This window comes from Oreochromis aureus, linkage group 11 (assembly GCF_013358895.1).
Source record: "Oreochromis aureus strain Israel breed Guangdong linkage group 11, ZZ_aureus, whole genome shotgun sequence".
Taxonomy (NCBI): Eukaryota; Metazoa; Chordata; class Actinopteri; order Cichliformes; family Cichlidae; genus Oreochromis; species Oreochromis aureus.
The window spans coordinates 13,606,641-13,615,516 of NC_052952.1; the positions used below are offsets into that span (position 1 = coordinate 13,606,641).

Consider the following 8,876-nt stretch of genomic DNA (forward strand, 5'->3'; position numbering starts at 1 on the left):
CTTCAGCTTTATAGCATCCACACTGCATTTTCGCAGAAATGCAAATTTTTCTAGTTTTAATTCAGTTCAGTTAAGCTTTTATTTACACAGCGGCTAAATCACAACAACAGTCACCTCAAGGCTTTTATATACGTCAAAATCATTTTTATTGTGAGGCACATACATGATCTTAAGTAGGCCAGAGCAGTGAAGCTCCCTTTCTGTAAGTATATAAAGACGTTTGAGGTACTTTAATACATAAAAGGAAGTGTAATGTCAAAAAAATAACGGTTTCTCCATAAGAAAGAAACGCTGCTCTGGGCTTTAATTGTAAGAAATAAATGTGTACAATTATATAAAAAAAAATTCTGTTAGCTCACTGTGGAGACTGTCCTGCAATTATAAAATTGATGATTTGTGTCAACTGAGAGAATTCCTTTACAAAAACAGGAAAAAGCATCAAATCTCTGTAATTTAATTGTTTATCTATTACTTATTTACTTTGGTGTAGTGTTATTGGCTATGGTGAAGGTCTTCTCTTAGTAGGAAAAAAGCTGTGAATAGCTGTCAAACATGAAAGCTGTCAAACATAAGGCCTCCAGGCCATGCCCTACAACAAGCACATGACGTGGCGACTGTGGGAAGGAAAAACCCTTATAACAGGTTGAAGGGTTGGAGGTAAGGTGAGGCGAGGAGACAGGACGAAAAGCATAAAAGTATTTGTGAACAAGTCAGTGTTCTGTTTTATTCACCAACTCCTCTTTGCCTTTAAAATATGTAGTTCCTTTGTCTGTAACATGAATAACCTGCATGTTTTACAATCCACACCTTCACCGGGCCTTGATGTCTGCATGATTTTTAAAAGAGAAATCTTTACATTCCACTTAAAAAACAACAACAAAGCAGCTTTTAATTTGAATTTCTGCAGTTGTTTATTAAATGAGAGCATCAAAAGTGAGAAGGAAAAGGTATTTGGTATTTGAAATTATTCTAAAAGCTATAAAAAGTATTAAGCTCAGTATTTTACCACCAATCTACAAACCTCGATCTCAGTCTTTCCTATGTCACCTATGCCTTACAGTATAGCAACCTTCTAATCAATACATAGCTTGTGATAGTATGCATTATAAGTGGCTTTTGTTTTAAAAATAGCCACTAGGTGTGGACTGCACGCCTTCATAATTCATCTGGTCTAAGGGCTTCACAACACTGTGCTCACTCCAGTGGCAGATTGTTTGGTGACTGTCCTTTGGTTGCAAAAAGATGGCTTTGCCCACAACTGCTGACTCTTTAGTGAATCGATGAGTAAGTGAGAAACTTGGTGTCAGTGCGCCCAGATGGAAGGAGCGAGCGGAAGAACAAACGAGCATGTGTTTATGTGTCTCTGCTTAGTGTCACTCATTTTCCCTAAACTTCTGCCTGTTGTGATTTCTCTGAACACTACACACACACACACACACAGTTGAAGGAGATACGTCAAAGTTCGGAGTTAGTTTCATTAAGATTTCTGCTTTAGTGGAGCCAGTCTACATTTGTGGAGTATATCAACTTGTTATTACGTGTTGTTCCCTCAGTACACATGTAACCTGCTATTCTCATTAGAGTCAACCTGCATCAATTAGGTTTCTCGTGACGCAGTGCGTCTGATGTCATGACGTCTCCGCCTTCTCCAGAATTTTCTACCTGCGGTTGAGACCACCATTTTGAGAGGCACTTGGCTGCAGGCAGGACCTCGTGAACAATTTGGTCAATAAGGTAACAAAGATATTACTTTTTCCATAGTCCTTGAAGGTAAGTCAAATGTAGAACACATATTTTAATATATTAGATATAAAAATATTCCAACTGTATTGTTTGTTAAGTGTTTAGTAAACTGACCTGACCAAACCGCTATCATTCAGCCCTGCTAACATTAGCGAAATGTCAGACCTGTTGGTAGTTTGTGCTTGGACATGTAGGTTAAGTTAGTAGTTTGCCGGCGGTACTCTCTTGTTTTAATATCGTAACGCTAGCTTAAAGTTGTGTATTCATGCAGTGTGTCGGTGTTGGCTTACTGTTAGTTATTCATTAGCATTAGCACATTATGGCGGCAAGCTGGGCCGCGGTTCTCTTCAGACTACGTTACTTTGGGCGCGCGCATTTATACACGAGTGGTTGTTCGCAGTATGCCTGTCGGCGCGAATAGTTCATGCGGTCACGGCCACGGGTGATGTAGGAGGTAAAGTTTAGCTGTGGTGGCTCCAGGAAGCATGCATTTACTGCCGCTTGCATTGCTTTCAATGTACATGACGTTAAGAAGGCGAGGAGAAAGGGTGCGTGCAGCGCTCGTACACGCACGGATCAGCCGTGTGAGAGGGAGATGGTGTGCGGCAGAAAATCAAAATTAGAAATCATAGAAGAAAGTATTACGCTATTGAACACAGAAAATACAGCCATCAGATTTCTTGTAGACCTAGCACACTTCTGGTCTGTGTCTGAATACATATATAAGTACATAGATGCAGATGAACACTGTAAACATGATGAAAGATCGACAGACTAACTCGAACATATCTTTAATCTTTAGGACTTTGGGTAGCGCTTCCTTTCCTTCCTGTCAACCTCTCCAGAGGGGTGTCTGCTGATGGCAGAAAGATTACATCACCTCTGGTTGGAACCCTGGACAGTGCCACAACCTTTGGCTTGGTGTCCAATGTGATGCCCCATCGCCACCTTCTGACCTAACTTCTTCTCAGCTCTGTGACTACTTCAAGAGGGGCATTCCTGTGTGGAGGCGTGCCAGGCAGCTCGTTTTACCTGTGAACTTGCGTACTTTCACTTCATCAACAACAAAGGTATGCAAGTTCAAAATAGTAATGTCTCATTTAAACTTAATTCAGTTTTACACTGAACAGGAATCGGCTTTATATATAAAACAATTGCAAAAAAAAAAAAAAAATGTACCTATGGGCATTTGGGTTTTGTTTTAAACTTTTGTTTTGAACTTATCCCTTTAAAATCTAATTAGAGAGGCTGGCTACATTTGATGAATACATTTTGTGTTTAAATGATTCGCTTTGTGTTGGGCAATGTGGCAAAAAGCTGAGATGAGATCTAGTCTCATATCACCATATTGATATATTGTAATATTGCCCAACTCTCCTCTGTGTTTTTCTCAAATTATTTATATACACCCAGTAAAGCGTGTCTCTTTGTTTCTCCAGTGCTATGCTTCATGTGGAGATGCAAGGACTGTGGGACAACATTAACAAAAAGATCTGAATTGCTCAAACACTACAAACTGATTCATAGGCATTACGGACGAGGCCACTCATATCCATGCACTTATTTAAATTGTGCATGTAGGTTCAAGACTTGGAACGCCCTACTGAGCCATCTATCAAGAAATCACCCTGCCCAACAAGCAGTCTCCAAAGCTGCGTCCACATTCATTGCCATATTTGTGGCCATAATCAACTCTCCACAGAAAGAGAATATTTTCAACATATCTATCAGCATCTTAAAAATAAGGAGACTGTAACATGTGCGTTCCAAAACTGTGAATATAAAACCAATGTCTATGAGAACTTCAAAAGTCATAAATACAGAAAACACTCTGGTACAGTGAACACATTTAAGCCTGGAATAAGTTCTGTTGATGAATCTTCTGCCAGTGTTGCCAGTGATATTTCAGATGTGGAAATTATAGAGAGTGATGTAAATTTAAATTCTGCTTTTGACAATGGGTATTCTGAAAACTTAGAGAAGGATATTGAGCTTAAAATTGCTTCAGTGCTCCTTAAGTTGGAACACATCTTTCTTGTGTCTAATGCAGCTGTAGATGAGCTTTTGCAGGAGTTAAACTATTTGATTGGTTCTGTTTCTGTGGCGATTACCCAAAAGACTATTAGCCAAATATTACAAGACAATGGATGCCAATTTGACCAGTCAGTTGTTGAAAAGCTAGCCAGTGTACTCTGTGAGACAAACCCTGTAAAAAAAAGCAATTGGAGATAACGGTCCACTTTCCAGTCCTTGGAGACGAAAAGCATACTATAAGAGCCACTTTAAAGTAGTGGAACCAGTGGAATATATACTTGACCGAAAAAATAACAAGTCATTCCAATATATTTCAATTTTAAAGTCTTTGCAGCATATTCTTGACTGCCAGACAATCTTGGATCAGGCTGTTAATTTGAATACTGTAGATAATCAGCCTCAAAAAACTTCTGTGCACTACAAAACTATCTTCGATGGTGACTTCTTCCATGAAAATGGACTGTTGTCCAAGCAGGAAAGCATTTCATTGATATTATACATTGATGAATTCGAAATATGTAATCCCCTTGGTACATCACGGAGGAAGCATAAAATTTGTGGATTGTACTGGGTTTTGGGTAATTTGCCACCAGGCTGTAATTCTGCTTTAACCTCAATCTATTTGGCTGCTTTAATCAAAAGTAATGATCTGAAGTGCTATGGGTATGAGAAAGTGTTAAAACCTGTAATTAATGATCTTGTAATTTTGGAACAGAGTGGGATATTTCTGTCAAAGTTGGGCAGAACAGTAAAAGGCACTGTTCAGTGTGTTGTTGCCGACAACCTTGGTGCACACAGTATTGCTGGATTCTTTGAAAATTTCTCAGGGACATACGTATGTAGATTTTGCACTGCAGAAACATCAGAGTTCCAGACTATTGAAGTCAGAAGTGAAGTCTTTACTTTAAGAACAAAAGACATTCATGCAGATCATTTACAATTATTGAGGAAAACAAATTGCCCAGTTATTATGGTGTGAAATCAAAGTGTATTTTGTCAAAGCACCTCTCACATTTTGATGTTACCACTGGGTTTCCACCTGATGTTGTACATGATCTTTTTGAGGGAATTGTTCCTTTTGAACTTGCGCTTTGCCTCAATTTGTTAATCAAAAAAAAGTATTTCACATTATGTACATTGAATGAAGCAATATCATCTTTCAACTTTAAGTGGGCTGACAAAACAAATCGACCTCATCCTGTGGCTCTCAGTTTTGCATCCAAAAAAAGTGTAGGAGGGAATGCACACGAGAACTGGAGTCTTACCAGATTTTTGCCTTTGTTCGTTGGGCAGAGTGTACCGTGTGAGGAGCCTGCTTGGCACATCTTAACAGACTTGAAGGACATTGTTGATCTTGTTGTCAGTCCTGTTCATACTGAGGACTCCATTGCATATCTTGGTTTTAAGATCTCCGAGCACAGAATCAAGTTTCAAGAGGTTTTCCCAGATGTTAATCTTAAACCAAAGCACCACTACTTGGAACATTATCCATACTTGATCCGTAAGTTTGGGCCACTGGTTGCACTATGGACTATGCGATTCAAGCAAAGCATAGTTTTTTAAAAGAGTTGCAAGGAACATCAGATGCTTCAAAATGTACTTCTTTCCCTTTCACAGAGACATCAGTATCAGATTGCATATCATTTGCATGCAATTAGCTTTGCCAAACCCCCACTGGAAGTAACAGATGTTTCCACTGTTCACATTGATGTTCTTAACAAGGACATCTCAAATGCACTGAGACAGAAGTCTCCAGATATGGACAATGTATGCTTGGCTAAAAGTGTAGCATATAATGGACTAATCTACAAGTGTGGGATGATCTTGATCCACGGCTCACTGGGAGGACTGCCAGAGTTTGGTGAAATCATCCAAATGGTGATACTGCAGGACAAACTAATCTTCATTCTGAAAAAGCTTAGCGGATGGTATATGGAACACTACAGAGCTTATGATCTCAAAACATCACCAAGCAAAGAAGTGGAACTTGTTGAGCCACAAGAACTGCATGATACCTACCCACTGGCAGACTACAAAATTAGAGGGATGCGTCTTGTCACCTTGAAAAGATATGTCCATGTTTAAAGGGTGAGGCCTCAAAATATGATAAAGTATTTTCTTAAGTGGGAAAACAAAACCCAGACCCATACAATACTAATGTGTTCTCAGAACATATTTATTTTATACTGCAAGCCAAAGTGGTGTGATGATGTCATTGGCAATTCATCAGTTATGTCATTTTTTTTTAATGCAGGTTGCTGGATTCCAGTCAGTGAATGCTAATCCTATGCTCTCCCCCCTTCTGCTTCTCTTCTCTTTTTCTTCTTTCCTCTCCTTGTTGTCTCCTATATTCTCCTCACCTCCTCTCCTTCTCTCTTCTCTTCAATGTCTCCCATATTCTCGCCATCTCTCTTCTCCTCCCCTCTCCTCTTCGGTTTGCCTTCTCTCCTCGCTGCCTCAGCTGATCTCCACCTCTCCTCTTCATTTTCTCCTCCCCTTTCCTCCTCTCTTTGCCTTCTCTCTTTTCCTCTAGTTTGACATTAAATTCTCCTAATTGGAAATGTCAGTGGTTTACATGTTGATCCTCACTAACTGTGCTTGTGCTTTGTTCTCAGACCACCATGGCTGGTTCAACACCTGCAAGACTGAAGGTGATTTTAGGAGAACAACATTGAAAAGCTGACTCTTCCAAATGGCATCCCAGAGTCACTTGAAGACCTTCTCAGCACGATAAAGACTACCTTTGGGTTAAAAGGTAACTTCAGACTGCAATACATGGACCAAGACTTTGGCAACGACTTCTTCAATCTGAATTCTACCACCGAACTTGAATTTGGGGACAATCAAAGTGATCCACCAGCAAACAAATCCACCTTTGATCAGTGCCGATCAGTCCACTTCATCTCTGTCTCTTTCATTTGAGTCTGATGACGGTATTTCGGTGGCATCAAATGACACAATTATCCTCTCATCCCCTGAATCTATGTCATCTCGAACACAACAGTGGCCAGAAGACTTTGCAATTCCCCAATTTTCATATGACACAGAGCTACAGCTAGAGAGGGGGAATACTGAGTACTGTGTGAGCCAAAAATGTTGACTTTAAGCGCCCGAATGCTGTCTGATATCCTGAAAAGAGTTGCAGAAGAAATTTACCGTTACAAGGCCTATCCAGAGGATGCACATTTCTGCGCAGCTGCAGAGGCCCTTATCAAAAAGCACCCATGTTTGAAAGAACCTGGATCATTCAATGGCTGCTACGGTTGGAAACAACGACTGAAGTACAAATGGCAAACTACAGGACCCAGCTGAAATTACAGGGTGTCCAGAGCTGTGTGTAAACTCACTGAAATCTAAAGCTACTACAGATGCTTTCCCTGCTAAAAATTGAAGAAGCCAAAACGTTCTGAAGCTAACTTTTATCCATCCTTTCCTACTGGTGAGACTCTGGACAGCATGGAAAAAGTGAGACTAGAACTTCTGACAGAGATCGGGATAAGGGACAATGAAAGGTCATCGCGAACAAAATGGCTAACACGTTTGCCTACAGACGACATGAGGTGGTAAACCAAGAACCAAGCATTCAGGAACTGAAGGACAGATGGCCTGCACTCTTCACACAGAAAGAGGTAAGAATGGAACTGAAGTGATCGAAGTCTGTATGCTTCAGGATTTATTGCAGTTAACTTTCATGAATCGGTCATAACTTGATGTGGTTGAGATTTTATAACACTGAACTTAATGAAAGAATTTACATTTGAATTTCCATATATGTTATACTTTTGGGATATAGACATTTTGGCATACAATCAGTTTCAGCATTTTGTTCCATAATACAATATCTACTGTCATTTGTGTTTTGTTTTTAGATAAATACGGAGTTCCAGAGGCTCATGGCTGTTCCTCTTGAGTGGAAGTTCATGGCCCAGTTAGACATGCACTCAAGTCAGCTGATCAAAGTCATACGTGCCAAAGGAGGAGCAACACGCCAAAAGGTTGCGAACATCATGGACACATTGGACCAGGTAAATCTGTACCATCAAACAAGATACTTCGTAACTAAGAGGGCTGTCAAAATATATCTGAATCCTTCATAAAGACAGTATGGGCAGGCCAATGCTAATCATGGCTTTCATATGCATGAATGTTTTTAGCGACTCAAAAAATACACCACTGAACTCATCCCCTTTTCTTTCTGTAATGAATCTCTGGGCTTGTGAATTACTGTTTTTAAATAAAGTACATGTAAGTTAAGCAATAAGAGTAAGGATGTCTGTCTTATGAAATTTAGAGTTTAAAATTAATCAACATTTGTTGTTCTAGACTGTGGACATTAATCATCGGAGGAATGTGTGCTGAAAGCCCTCACCATCTTCCTGGGAGAAGATGCAGATGGCCTGATCAAGGAATACCTTGTAAGTTTCAACAGTTTGTCAGCACATCTTGTCAAAGGGACACAAAAAAGTTAACTGTTAGAACAAACATAACACGTGAACCATAGTTGGATTGCTGACATGTATTTATTATCATGACCATATTGGACATTATGTAATTCCCAGCAACAACACATTACATATTGGATTGACTTTGTTTTAAGTAAGAAGGGCTTACTTGATTATTTAAGTTCAAAGGAATAGTTTGACATGTTGGGAAATCTTATCTTTCTTGCTTACAATTTGATTAGAGTCAGATTGATACACCTCTCTCTGCTGTTTCTGGTGTGTGATGACACCCAGCCAAGAAATAGCCCAGCACATAACACATATTGGTACATCACCCAAACACTTAATCACTGTAAGAAGTGAGGCTAATGATGATTTGTGTTTGTGTCTTGTACCCCTCTGTAGGACTGTGGAGCAGATGATGTTCAGAGGGACCTGGAGGAGGTCACCATGGCAGTGTATGTGATTCGGAAGGAGGGGGAGGGACTGCAGGAGCCACCTGAAGACATTGGCATTGTCATTGAGGGTGTGGAAGTGTTGCATGAACTAACTTCGGTTGCCTCAGCTTGTGCCCTGCTTCTAGGTTTGATCTATGCACTCAACCTAGCTTATCCAAAACCCTTTCGCTTCACTTTTGAAGTGCTCCAAAAAATCTTC

General features: G+C 39.9%; 2 long non-coding RNA genes across 3 annotated transcripts; both read left to right on the forward strand.

The window, feature by feature from the left end:
* The first annotated feature begins 1,481 nt into the window (after nucleotides 1–1,481).
* LOC120442567 lies at nucleotides 1,482–6,439 on the forward strand. Of its 2 annotated transcripts, none has more exons than XR_005614774.1 (3): nucleotides 1,482–1,734; nucleotides 2,546–2,813; nucleotides 6,393–6,439. It is a non-coding gene; the product is annotated as an uncharacterized LOC120442567 (long non-coding RNA). The 2 variants fall into 2 exon arrangements; XR_005614775.1 differs by lacking the exon at nucleotides 6,393–6,439 and adding an exon at nucleotides 3,183–3,388.
* Nucleotides 6,440–7,301: 862 nt separating this feature from the next.
* Nucleotides 7,302–8,124, forward strand: LOC120442791. The gene is made up of 3 exons (XR_005614927.1): nucleotides 7,302–7,406; nucleotides 7,647–7,802; nucleotides 8,101–8,124. It is a non-coding gene; the product is annotated as an uncharacterized LOC120442791 (long non-coding RNA).
* Nucleotides 8,125–8,876: the final 752 nt, after the last annotated feature.